This window comes from Pristiophorus japonicus, chromosome X (assembly GCF_044704955.1).
Source record: "Pristiophorus japonicus isolate sPriJap1 chromosome X, sPriJap1.hap1, whole genome shotgun sequence".
In the NCBI taxonomy this organism is placed as follows: domain Eukaryota; kingdom Metazoa; phylum Chordata; class Chondrichthyes; family Pristiophoridae; genus Pristiophorus; species Pristiophorus japonicus.
Window position 1 is genome coordinate 14,954,766 of NC_092010.1, and position 14,378 is coordinate 14,969,143.

Genomic DNA, 14,378 nt, shown 5'->3' on the forward strand with positions numbered 1-14,378 from the left:
AACTGTATCTTACCATGCTATACATGAGTGTAACTAGATATGACCTGTAACCACAAGCATACTTTACCACCAGGGGTGCACTTGCAGGAGACACTGCACACCTGTCCCACACAGGTAGATAAAGGGAGGTCTCAGGCAAGTGTGGCATTCCAGAGCTGTGAAATAAAGGTGCAGGTCCTGAGTGACCTTGACTTCAGCATGTGCCTCGTGTAAGTCTGTACATTAGATTCAGGATTTTACAGTGGCAACGAGTTACGGGATCACAGAATCCACAGAATGGCAACAACGGCTCAGATGAGAAATACAATGCTGGAGACAATTGGGAGGACTTTATAGAAAGGCTCCAACAAAGCTTTGTAACCAAAGACTGGTTGGGCGACGATAAGGCAGACAAGAGAAGAGCCCATCTCTTGACCAGCTGTGGCTCGAAAACATACGCCTTAATGAAGGACCTGCTGGCACCCAAGAAACCAACAAGCAAGTCATTTGAGGAGTTGAGCACACTGGTGAGAGAGCACCTGAAGCCAGCGAGCAGCCTACACATGGCCAGGCACAGGTTCTACAACTACAGATGCTGTGTGGGCCAGAGCATACCTGACTTTGTGGCAGAACTTCAGAGGCTGGCTAGTTCATGTGAGTTCTCCGATGAACTAAGGAGAGAAGTACGGAGATACTTTTCTATTGAAGGAATAGGCCACGCAGGCATATTCCGAAAGCTCATAGAAACCAAGAACTTGACTCTAGAGGCAGCAGCACTGGTTGCACAGACATTCTTGGCAGGAGAAGAAGAAACGAGATTGATCTACACTGTGGGTACGACAACTAACGAAACATCGGAACAAGGGGTTCACAGCGTGAAACAAGCCGCTACCCTCACACACAGACAAAGGCAGGAGAGCAGGCCTTCAACAGCAGGCAGTGGTGCCAGAAGCCATCAAGGGCCACATGAACGGCCGTTCACACCTCATCAACCCACAATGCGAGCAATCAACTACAGACTGAGAGAAGCTCAAGAGAGATCAGCCAGATGCAGCTCATCCTTCGGAAACAATGGAAGTGGTCTGTGCTGGAGATGTGGGGGAAGGCACTCAACAAAGGGGTGTCGATTTCAGCATGCTGTTTGCAGAAACTGCAACTATACAGCGCATCTGGCCCGCATGTGCAGAAAAACAGCAGCTCGGCTGGTATACGAATCAGAAGGGTCAGAAAGCGGACCAGAAGACGGTGGGGACAGTACCCGGGACACCAAGTCAACACGATCAATGTCCACTGTTCTTACAACAAGACGCCTCCAATAATGATGAGGGTCCTACTCAACGGGATACCCATCAACATGGAACTGGACACGGGAGCTAGTCAATCTCTCATGAGCGTCCAACAATTTGAACAGCTGTGGCCGCACAAAAGCAACAGACCAAAACTCACAAAGATCGACACCAAACTAAGGACCTATACCAAAGAAATCGTCCCAGTCCTTGGCAGCGCCATGCTCTCAGTTACACACAAAGGGATGGTGTACCGACTTTCCCTGTGGATTGTCCCCGGGGATCTCCCAGCACTGTTGGGGAGAAGCTGGCTGGCAAAACTAAATTGGAAATGGGATGATGTTCACGCCATGTCGTCAGAGGAATGGACCTCCTGCTCAACAGTTCTAAGTCGTTTTGAACATTTCTTTCAACCAGGTGTGGGCACCTTCAAAGGGGCTAAAGTTAAAATCTACATCACACAGGATGCCAGACCGGTCCATCACAAGGCTAGAGCTGTGCCTTATGTGATGAGGGAAAAGATTGAACACAAACTGGACCGGCTTCTGCGGGAAGGCATTATCTCACCCGTGGAATTTAGTGACTGGGCAAGTCCCATCGTCCCTGTCATGAAGCCTGATGGATCTGTACGAATCTGTGAGGATTACAAGTCTACCATAAACAGAGTCTCCCTACAGGACCAATACCCGCTGCCCAGAGCGGAGGACCTATTTGCCACATTGGCTGGAGAAAAGCTTTTCTCGAAACTTGACCTCACATCTGCGTATATGACGCAAGAACTGACCAAAGAGTCTAAGCTACTCACCACCATCAACACACAGAGGCCTTTTTATGCACAATCGATGCCCATTCGGCATCAGGTCGGCAGCTGCTATATTCCAGCGCAACATGGAGAGTCTGCTCAAGTCCATCCCAAGGACAGTTGTGTTTCATCACGGGCAGGGACACCGACTCCCATCTCCGTAATTTGGAGGAAGTACTAAATCGATTGGATCGGGTAGGCCTAAGAGTTAAGAAATCCAAGTGTCTGTTTCTCGCGCCTGAGGTTGAATTTTTGGGCAGAAGGATTGCCGCTGATGGAATCTGCCCAACAGAATCAAAAACTGAAGCAATTCGTCTGGCACCCAGGCCCCGGAATGTCTCAGAACTGCGCGCCTTTCTCGGGCTACTCAATTACTTTGGGAACTTTATGCAGAACTTGAGCACGCTGCTGGAGCCTCTCCACGTGCTACTCAGAAAGGGGTGCAATTGGTTTTGGGGGGACGCCCAAGAACGCGCCTTCAATAAGGCACGCAACCTTCTGTGTTCCAACAGTGTTTTAGCCTTTTTTGACCCAGGTAAAACGTGTGATGCGTCAGCGTACGGGGTCGGGTGCGTTTTACAGCATGTCAATGGTGCGGGTAAATTGCAACCCATTGCTTATGCCTCCAGGTCACTTTCGCGGGCGGAGCGCAGGTACGGTATGGTTGAGAAGGAGGCGCTCGCGTGCGTGTACGGCGTCAAAAAGATGCACCAATACCTTTTTGGGGCCAAGTTCGCGTTAGAAACCGACCACAAACTCCTCACGTCCCTGCTATCCGGGTGCAAGGCAATAAACGGCAACGCCTCGGCGCGCATTCAACGGTGGGCACTCATGCTGGCGTCTTACGACTACACAATAAGGCACAGACCAGGCACAGACAACTGTGCCGACGCGCTTAGCAGGCTACCCCTGGCGACCACGGAAAGGTCCGACGAACAGGACTGTGAGATGGTCATGGCAATCAATGCCTTTGAATCCACAGGTTCGCCCATGACGGCTCGCTAAATCAGAGCCTGGACGACCAACGACCCCACGTTATCCTTAGTCAAAAGATGTGTTTTAACTGGTGACTGGGCAGAGGCCCGCGATGCCTGCCCCGAAGAGATCAAACCTTTCCATAGGCGCATGCATGAACTATCACTACAGGCAGACTGCCTGATGTGGGGCAGCCGAGTAGTTATGCCCTTGCGATGCAGAGAGGCGTTTGTCCGGGAGCTCCATCGCGAGCACCCGGGAATCGTTCTCATGAAGGCCATAGCCAGATCCCACGTCTGGTGGCCTGGCATTGACGCGGACTTGGAGCTCTGCATCCGAAGGTGCACCATTTGTGCCCAACTCAGCAATGCCCCCAGGGAGGTCCCCCTGAGCCCCTGGCCCCCCAAACCGTGGTCGCGGGTGCACGTAGACTATGCGGGCCCATTCATGGGCAAAATGTTCCTCGTAGTCGTCGATGCATTTTCAAAGTGGATCGAGTGCACCATTTTAAACTCGAGCACCACCTCCACCACTGTGGAGAGCCTGAGAACCATATTTGCAATGCACGGAATTCCTGACATATTGGTCAGTGATAATGGTCCGTGCTTCACCAGCGCAGAATTTCAAGATTTTATAGTTGACCACGGCATAAATCACATTAAGACGGCACCGTTCAAGCCGGCCTCCAATGGCCAGGCAGAGCGAGCAGTGCAAATCATTAAACAAGGCATGCTTAAAATCAAAGGTCCCACGCTGCAGAGCCGCCTGTCGCGACTGCTGCTGGCATACAGATCTCGTCCGCATTCGTTGACTGGGGTTCCCCCCGCGCAACTATTGATGAAACGGACCTTAAAGACCAGGCTCTCATTAATCCTCCCAGACATGCATAAAATTGTTGAGGCAAAGCGCCGGAAGCTAACTGAGTACCATGACCGAAATTCGAGGGGGAGATGGAATGAGATAGGGGACAAAGTGTTTGTGCTAAACTATGGCAGGGGTCCCAAATGGCTTGCAGGGACAGTAACAGGCAAGGAAGGAAACAGGCTACTGGTTGTACAAATGGAAAATGGCCAAACCTGCCGGAGGCATGTAGACCAAGCAAAAAGTAGATTTACCAACAACACTGCAGAACCAGAGGCAGACTACAATGTGGAACTCACACCATACCTGGTGGACAGACAGAGGGAACAACCTGAGGAAAGGGCAGTCTCAACAGACAGCCCAGGCGAGATACCAGCAATCATACTGAACGAAACAGACAGCCCAGGCGAGATACCAGCAATCACACCGAACGAAACAGAGAGCCCAGGCGAGATACCAGCAATCACACCGAAAGAAAAACAGGCACCAAGGCAAACAACTGAACCACAACTAAGACGCTCCACGCGAGAGCGTAGACCACCTGAGAGACTGAATCTATAAAGACAATAAGACCTTGGGGGAGAGTGATGTCATGTAACTCACACTACTGTATATAACTGTATCTTACCATGCTATACATGACTGTAACTAGATATGACCTGTAACCACAAGCATACTTTACCACCAGGGGTGCACTTGCAGGAGACACTGCACACCTGTTCCACACAGGTATATAAAGGGAGGTCTCAGGCAAGTGTGGCATTCCAGAGCTGTGAAATAAAGGTGCAGGTCCAGAGTGACCTTGACTTTAGCATGTGCCTCGTGTAAGTCTGTACTGCAGGGTCAGGACTTTACAGTATCCTTACCTCACACGGAGATCTCTGCAGATCAGCTGTTCCAGGACATCCTGAAGTGGTTCCATTGAAAAGCCTTCTTCACTTCATCCCCAATTTTAGCCAGCTTCAAATAAGCTGTCAGGCCAGTCCAAAGTCAAACGCCCTCGTCTGACTTTCAATGGGGCCATTGTGAAACCTGGCTGTGAGAAGACCCATTGACCTCATGAGTCTCCGTGCAAGGTCACCATCATAGGCAGTCCCTCGGAATCGAGGAAGACTTGCTTCCACTCCTGAAGTGAGTTCTTAGGTGGCTGAACAGTCCAATACGAGAACCACAGTCCGTGTCACAGGTGGGACAGATAGTCGTTGAGGGGAGGGGTGGGTGGGACTAGTTTGCCGCATGCTCTTTCCGTTGCCTGCGCTTGATTTCTGCATGCTCTCGGCGATGAGACTCGAGGTGCTCAGTGCCCTCCTGAATGCACTTCCTCCACTTAGGGCGGTATTTGGCCAGGGACTCCCAGGTGTCAGTGGGGGTGTTTCACTTTATCAGGGAGGCTTTGAGGGTGTCCTTGTAACGTTTCCTCCGCCCACCTTTGGCTCGTTTGCCGTGGAGGAGCTCTGAGTAGAGCACTTGCTTTGGGAGTCTTGAGTCTGGGGTCGGAGAGGCCTATAAAGGTACGTCGGAGAAGGAGTTCGGGCAGTTGGGCAGCGCGAGTACGGGGTTGGAGAGGCCTATAAAGGTACGTCGGAGGAGGAGTTCGGGGTCGGAGAGGCCTATAAAGGTACGTCGGAGGAGGAGTTCGGGCAGTTGGGCAGCGCGTGTCCGGGGTCGGAGAGGCCTATAAAGGTACGTCGGAGGAGGAGTTCGGGCAGTTGGGCAGCGCGTGTCCGGGGTCGGAGAGGCCTATAAAGGTACGTCGGAGGAGGAGTTCGGGCAGTTGGGCAGCGCGTGTCCGGGGTCGGAGAGGCCTATAAAGGTACGTCGGAGGAGGAGTTCGGGCAGTTGGGCAGCGCGTGTCCGGGGTCGGAGAGGCCTATAAAGGTACGTCGGAGGAGGAGTTCGGGCAGTTGGGCAGCGCGTGTCCGGGGTCGGAGAGGCCTATAAAGGTACGTCGGAGGAGGAGTTCGGGCAGTTGGGCAGCGCGTGTCCGGGGTCGGAGAGGCCTATAAAGGTACGTCGGAGGAGGAGTTCGGGCAGTTGGGCATTGCGTGTCCGGGGTCGGAGAGGCCTATAAAGGTACGTCGGAGGAGGAGTTCGGGCAGTTGGGCAGTGCGTGTCCGGGGTCGGAGAGGCCTATAAAGGTACGTCGGAGGAGGAGTTCGGGCAGTTGGGCAGTGCGTGTCCGGGGTCGGTGAGGCCTATAAAGGTACGTCGGAGGAGGAGTTCGGGCAGTTGGGCAGTGCGTGTCCGGGGTCGGAGAGGCCTATAAAGGTACGTCGGAGGAGGAGTTCGGGCAGTTGGGCAGTGCGTGTCCGGGGTCGGAGAGGCGTGGCTTGTGCAGCTGCAGCAGTGAGGCAAAAAAGTAGTGGAGAGAAATCGAAAGGTGACATCACAGCCAAGGTGGTAAGTGATTGGCTGGTGATTGATGAGTAGCTTTTCTTTTCTCTATCAGTAACTTTTAGCATTGTTGTTGCCAATTTAAGTGTATCAAAGGGTTAAATCATGGCAGGACAGCTCGGACACATGTTATGCTCCTCCTGTACTATGTGGGAAGTCAGGGACGCTTCCGGTGTCCCTGACGACTACGTGTGCAGGATGTGTATCCGCCTCCAACTCCTGACGGAACGTGTTGCGGAACTGGAGCTGCGGGTGGATTCACTCTGCAGCATGCACCATGCTGAGAATGACGTGAATAGCACGTTTAGCGAGTTGGTCTTACCAGAGGTAAATGGTCCACAGCCAGATAGGGAATGGAAGACCAACAGGAAGAGCAGTGCAAGGAAGGTAGTGCAGGGGTCCCCTGTGGTCATCCCCCTGCAAAACAGATACACTGCTTTGAGTACTGTTGAGGGGGATGACTCATCAGGGGAGGGTAGCAGCAGCCAAGTTCATGGCACCGTGGCTGGCTCTGCTGCACAGGAGGGCAGGAAAAAGAGTGGGAGAGCGATAGTGATAGGGGATTCAATTGTAAGGGGAATAGATAGGCGTTTCTGCGGACGCAACCGAGACTTCAGGATGGTATGTTGTCTCCCTGGTGCAAGGGTCAAGGATGTCTCGGAGTGGGTGCAGGACATTCTGAAAAGGGAGGGTGAACAGCCAGTTGTCGTGGTGCATATAGGTACCAACGATATAGGTAAAAACTGGGATGAGGTCCTATGAGACAAATTTAGGGAGCTAGGAGTTAAATTAAAAAGTAGGACCTCAAAAGTAGTAATCTCAGGATTGCTACCAGTGCCACGTGCTAGTCAGAGTAGGAATCGCAGGATAGCTCAGATGAATACGTGGCTTGAGCAGTGGTGCAGCAGGGAGGGATTCAAATTCCTGGGACATTGGAACCGGTTCTGGGGGAGGTGGGACCAGTACAAACCGGACGGTCTGCACCTGGGCAGGATCGGAACCAATGTCCTCGGGGGAGTGTTTGCTAGTGCTGTTGGGGAGGAGTTAAACTAATATGGCAGGGGGATGGGAACCTATGCAGGGAGATAGAGGGAAATAGAAGGGGGGCAGAAGCAAAAGACAGAAAGGAGAATAGTAAAAATGGAGGGCAGAGAAACCCAAGGCAAAAAGCAAAAAGGGCCATATTACAGCAAGATTCAAAAGGGGCAAAGTGTGTTAAAAAGCCTGAAGGGCTCTGTGCCTCAATGCGAGGAGTATTCGGAATAAGGTGGATGAATTAACTGCGCAGATAGCAGTTAACGGATACGATGTGATTGGCATCACGGAGACATGGCTCCAGGGTGACCAAGGCTGGGAACTCAACATCTAGGGGTATTCAACATTTAGGAAGGATCGACAGAAAGGAAAAGGAGGCGGGGTGGCGTTGCTGGTTAAAGAGGAAATCAATGCAATTGTAAGGAAGGACATTAGCCTGGATGATGTGGAATCGGTATGGGTGGAGCTGCGGAATTCCAAAAGGGCAGAAAACACTAGTGGGAGTTGTGTACAGACCACCAAATAGTAGTAGTGAGGTTGGGGACAGCATCAAACAAGAAATAAGGGATGTGTGTAATAAAGGTACAGCAGTAATCATGGGCGACTTTAATCTACATATTGATTGGGCTAACCTAACTGGTAGCAATGCGGTGGAGGATTTCCTGGAGTGTATTAGGGATGGTTTTCCAGACTAATGTGTCAAGAAACTAACCAGGGAGCTGGCCATCCTCGACTGGGTGATGTGTAATGAGAAGGAACTAATTAGCAATCTTGTTGTGCGAGGCCCCTTGGGGAAAAGTGACCATAATATGGTAGTATTCCTTATTAAGATGGAGAGTGACAAAGTTAATTCGGAAACTAGGGTCCTGAACTTAGGAAAGGTAACATTGACGGTATGAGGCGTGAATTGACTAGAATAGACTGGCAGAGGATACTAAAAGGGTTGACGGTGGATAAGCAATGGCAAACATTTAAAGATCACATGGATGAACTTCAGCAATTGTGCATCCCTGTCTGGAGTAAAAATAAAACTGGGAAGGTGGCTCAACCATGGCAAACAAGGGAAATTAAGGATAGTGTTAAAGCCAAGGAAGAGGCATATAAATTGGCTAGAAAAAGCAACAAACCTGAGGACTGGGAGAAATTTAGAATTCAACAGAGGACTAAGGGTTTAATTAAGAGGGGGAAAATAGAATATGAGAGAAAGCTTGCAGGGAACATAAAAACTGACTGCAAAAGCTTCCATAAATATGTGAAGAGAAAAAGATTAGTGAAGATAAACGTAGGTCCCTTGCAGATGGATTCAGGTGAATTTATAATGGGGAACAAAGAAATGGCAGATCAATTGAACCAAGACTTTGGTTCTGTCTTCACAAAGGATGATACAAATAACCTTCCGAAAGTACTAGGGGACAGTGGGTCTAGTGAGAGGGAGGAACTGAAGGATATCCTTATTAGGCGGGAAATTGTGTTAGGGAAATTGACGGGATTAAAGGCCGAAAAATCCCCGGGGCCTGATAGTCTGCATCCCAGAGTACTTAAGGAAGTGGCCCTAGAAATAGTGGATGCATTGGTGATCATTTTCCAAGTGTCTATCGACTCTGGATCAGTTCCTATGGAGGGTAGCTTTAACACCACCTTTAAAAAAAGGGGAGAGAGAAAACGGTTAGCCTGACATCAGTAGTGGGGAAAATGTTGGAATCAATCATTAAAGATGTAACAGCAGCTCATTTGGAAAGCAGTGACCGGATCGGTCCAAGTCAGCATGGATTTATGAAAGGGAAATCATGCTCGACGAATCTTATGGAATTTTTTGAGGATGTAACTAGCAGAATGGACAAGGGAGAACCAGTGGATGTGGTGTATTTGGACTTTCAGAAGGCTTTTGACAAGGTCCCGCACAAGAGATTGGTGCGCAAAATCAAAGCGCATGGTATTGGGGGTAATGTACTGACGTGGATAGAGAACTGGTTGGCAGACAGGAAGCAGAGAGTCGGGATAAACGGGTCCTTTTCAGAATGGCAGGCAGTGACTCGTGGAGTGCCGCAGGCTCAGTGCTGGGACCCCAGCTCTTTACAATATATATTAACGATTTGGATGAAGGAATAAAGTGTAATATCTCCAAGTTTGCGGATGACACTAAACTGGGTGGCGGTGTGAGCTGTGAGGAGGATGCCAAGAGGCTGCAGGGTGACTTGGACAGGTTCGGTGAGTGGGCAAATGCAGTATAATGTGGATAAATGTGAGGTTATCCATTTTGGGGGCAAAAACACGAAGGCAGGTTATCTGAATGGCGGCAGATTAGGAAAAGGGGAGATGCAATGAGACCTGGGTGTCATGGTTCATCAGTCACTGAAAGTGGGCACGCAGGTACAGCAGGCGGTAAAGGCGGCAAATGGTATGTTGGCCTTCATAGCTAGGGGATTTGAATATCGGAGCAGGGAGGTCTTAATGCAGTTGTACAGGGCCTTAGTGAGGCCTCATCTGGAATATTGTGTTCAGTTTTGGTCTCCTAGTCTGAGGAAGGATGTTCTTGCAGCGAAGGTTCACCAGACTGATTCCAGGGATGGCTGGGCTGTCATATGAGGAGAGACTGGTTCAACTGGGCCTGTATTCACTAGAGTTTAGAAAGATGAGAGGGAATCTCATAGAAACATATAAAATTCTGACGGGACTGGACAGGTTAGATGCGGGAAGAATGTTCCCGATGTTGGGGAAGTCCAGAACCAGGGGACATAGTCTTAGGATAAGGGATAGGCCATTTAGGACTGAGACGAGGAGAAACTTCTTCACTCAGAGAGTTGTTAACCTGTGGAATTCCCTGCCGCAGAGAGTTGTTGATGCCAGTTCATTGGATATATTCAAGAGGGAGTTAGATATGGCCCTTATGGTTAAGGGGATCAAGGGGTATGGAGAGAAAGCAGGAAAGGGGTACTGAAGGAATGATCAGCTCTGATCATATTGAATGGTGGTGCAGGCTCAAAGGGCCGAATGGCCTAATCCTGCACCTATTTTCTATGTTTTCTATGTCTGGCATGCAGACTATGTGACCTGCAGAGCTGATAGAGTGTGGTCAGTGCTTCAATGCTGGGGATGTTAGCCTGAATGAGGACGCTGATGTTGGTGCGCCTATCCTCCCAGGAGATTAGTAGGATCTTGCGGAGACATCGTTGGTGATATTTTTCAGCAACTTGAGGTGTCTACTGTACATGGTGCAAGGTTCAGATTTGATGTCAACAAATATTTTTACAGATTAACAAATCACTCATTCGGTTGCTGATGGCGAGTCGGACTTTATGCTGTTGAGGAAATATGAATGCTGGATCCCACACAATACTCACAATGTGTAAGAAAACAGTAAGTGGTCTCAAAATTCCAAAGGAACTGTGCCTGTAGTTGAACACAACATCACGTGACTAATTGAGTATAATGGAACAGCTCCTAATGTTACATGACAGACCTTGACTCAGCCATAAGAATTCTTAATGTACCCTGTTCATCTGTCTGTGCAAATGAAGAGGACCAAGTATCAAAGCTCAGGTAACCGTTTCTCAGCAGTTCAATGTTCACCTCAGCTACAGAACAGACCCTTACCTGAATCCCAGCGGTTAAATTAGGACGACAGGATGCATAGACTAGGCTTGTATTTGCCCGAGAATCGGAGATTAACGGGTAATCTAATTGAGGTGTTTAAAATGATTAAAGGATTTGATAGGGTAGAGCGAGAAAAACTATTTCCTCTGGAACTCTCTCCCCCAAAAAGGGGGTCAATTGAAAATTTCAAAATGGAGATGGATAGATTTTTGATCGGCAAGGGTATTGAGGGATATAGAACCAAGGCGGGTTGATGGAGTTCAAATACAGGTCAGCCCTCTTGTTCTGGTTTCCCTCACCAGAGGAAGTAGAGAAAAACTATCTACTCCATCAAATCCTTTAATGATCAGAGACACCTCAATTAGATAATTCCTCAATCTTCTATACTCATGGAATACAAGCCCAGTCTTTGCAACCTGTCCTCATAATTGAACCCTTTTAGCCCTGGTAATGTGATAAGAGCATGAAAAAAAGGAACTGAAAATAAATGTTAAACCTTAGCTCCTCCTGACACATTCGAAAGGCAATTCTTTCAGTAATTTCAATTGAGTGGATGCACGACTGCTAACATAGTGTTTCCCATTTAGTTCAACTTCAATGTGCAGGTGAACCATTTCACCTGATGTGATATTTCAGTCTGGCCACTGTCCAGTAGCCCTCCAGCAGTGACAATTTCTACACACTCATTAAAGCACAAATTCCTGGCATGATTGGGGTTCGACAGCAATTGCTGAGACAGATTTTACCAGATCATAAAAAGGAAATGGTTCAATAAGTAAACAAAAAAAGATGAAAAGAAAGTCAGTGCTGTGAATGTGGACAGTATTAATTGGTTACATTTCTTCACCTTGCCCCTAAATTTTTTCCTGCCTCTTCGAAAGATGCTAAAGGCAGGGTGGGGTCTGTTGCCCAAATAAGAGTTCCATACACCAATGCATGCAGTATAAGGAATAAAACGAGTGAATTAGAAGCACAAACTCAACTTAAAGGGTCTGATGGAGGTAGTCATCACCGAGACCTGGCTATAAACTGGGCATGACAGAGATAAATATTCCAGGTTATAAGGGGACAGGGAAATTGGAGGAGGAGTCACAATATTGATGAGGGCACTTGTAGCTTTAAATAGCAACAGCAAGCAGTAGAAACTCTCTGGGTAGAATTGAGGAATAGGAATGGATGGAAGATTTTGGGAGTTGTCTGCAGACCTCTCAAAATAGTGGGATGCATTAACAGAGGTCAGAGAAGCTTGTTGCAAAAGCAGAGTGGTTATCATGGGAGACTTTGGGGTCAAACTTCAGTTGATAACTTCGGTGTTAACTGGGAGTTAGGCGGTTGGGCCATGGAAATCATGACATCAGTATGTGTGCGACGCCTCCTTGGCGCCCTTCTCGCCACATTCACTTTTGCCACCTCACTTAATGACTGGCATCAAATGGCACCTGAAAAAGTTGGACTGCACAAGGCGGAGAAACTAATCCGGGGAGTTATTTAAAGGGAGTTGCAGCTGAGGTCTCGGTCAGTGCTGCGTTTGACGCTCGCACAGAGTGTAGGGTGTTGTCATGGTACTGCTGTTGACTCGTCAGATTGACAACTAGCATGTGGGACACATTGTTGGGTTCCATATCGGGAAAATCTGAAAGTTGCATTTCGCTGTGACCTCTACCAATTGATGGGGGCAGTGATCGCACACCACATCGTCGACTTGAAGGGCGCCAGCTGCAGAGACAGCTTAGGGGGCAAATGTGGATCCTCCCCAGAGGAGACACCCCAGACGGCGGGACTGGAGGCCGTACAGACGCAGGGTTTATCGTGCGCATTACTGTTATCTTGACATGTCCGAGGAGCAGTGCTTAAGAAGGCTGAGTGAGGTTCTGCAAAGAGGTGGTCACAGAGTTTTGCATCCTTCTGCAGACATACCTGGCAGCTGGCATCGGCACTAGGACCTCGCTTGTCAGTGGCAGTAGCACTGAAGTCCTTCTAGTCTCCTGTTGGCGATATATGCAACATCTCGCAGTTTGCAGTACATTGCTGCATTCGCCAGGTGACCGACGCTCTCTACGGCAAACGATTAGACAACATCAAGTTCAGCGTGTCAAGGGAAGACCAGGATGAGCGCACCCGTGGCTTTGCCAGGATAGGGGGCTTCCCCAGGGTTCAGGGGGCCATCGATTGTACGCATGTGGCATTCAGGGTCCTGTCCCACAATAGATATATATTTCGGAATCGCAAGGGATTCCACTCCCTCAACGTTCAGCTGGTCTGCGATCACAGGCAGGTGATCCTTGCTGTCAATGCCCGCTATCCTGGCAGCTGCCACGATGCCTTCATCCTGCAGGAGACCAGTGTGCCACGACTGTTCAAGCCACCGCATGAAGGCTATGGCTGGCTCTTGGGCGACAAAGGATATAGTGTGGCCCCATGGCTGATGACACCCCTCCACAATCCCACCACCCCCCTGCTGAGCAGCGCTACCATACCAGCCATATCACAACCCGGGCCATTATCGAGCAAACTATCGGGGTTCTGAAGCAGCGCTTCCACTGCATTGACCGTGTTGGAGGGGCATTGCAGTGCTCACCTGACAGAGTCTCCATGTTCAGCATTGTCTGCTGCATGCTGCACAACCTGGCCCTTATGAGGGCACAGCCATTACCACCAGGGATGGAAGATCCACCTCAGGAAGAGGCCGACGATGATGAGGAAGACGAGGAGCCTCAGCCAAGGAGGAGGCAGCATGACACTGCTGCGGTTGGAAGGGCTGCTCATCGATTCCAATGAATGAGTCTTGATGTGCTGAATGGCCAGCCTATACACCTGGGCATCAACTCAACACATCACTACACACCCTGCAGCCCTCCGCCTTAAATAATCACTGCATCATCATGTGAGCAATCCAAAATTGATTTATTACAAACATAAATCATGGAAATCATGGTGTGCTGAAAACATCCACAAGACAACAACTTCATCCCCAACACATCAACATACCCACAAAACCCCTTCAAACCTTCTCATAGACATCCAAGTACAACTATTGACATCAGTTCATTATGTAACAAGGTAGCCATCTCTGGCAAGTAACAAACAATTGTTGCAGCGTTCATCCAAGTGCAACAATTTACATGAGCTCACACTGCAACAACCTAGCCATCTCTGTTGACTATCAAGCAAATGTTTGGTGGGTCATACAAGTGCAACTAGTTTTAAAAGCTCATAGCTTCACAAGGTGAGCATATGTGGCCACCTTCCCATGGGTCTTTACTTTATCTTAAAGAAGGCTTTACCACCCTTTCCCTTCTCCCCCCCCCCCTCCCATGTCTACTGCTCCTCCTCAATGGGGGTCTCAGGGCCTTTAGCAAGGCTGGTTGCTGACTTGGAGCCGCAGCCACACATGATGGCCTAGCAGAACGTCCCCGACCAGCTCGGGCCCTGGAAGATCAGGCTGCGGACTG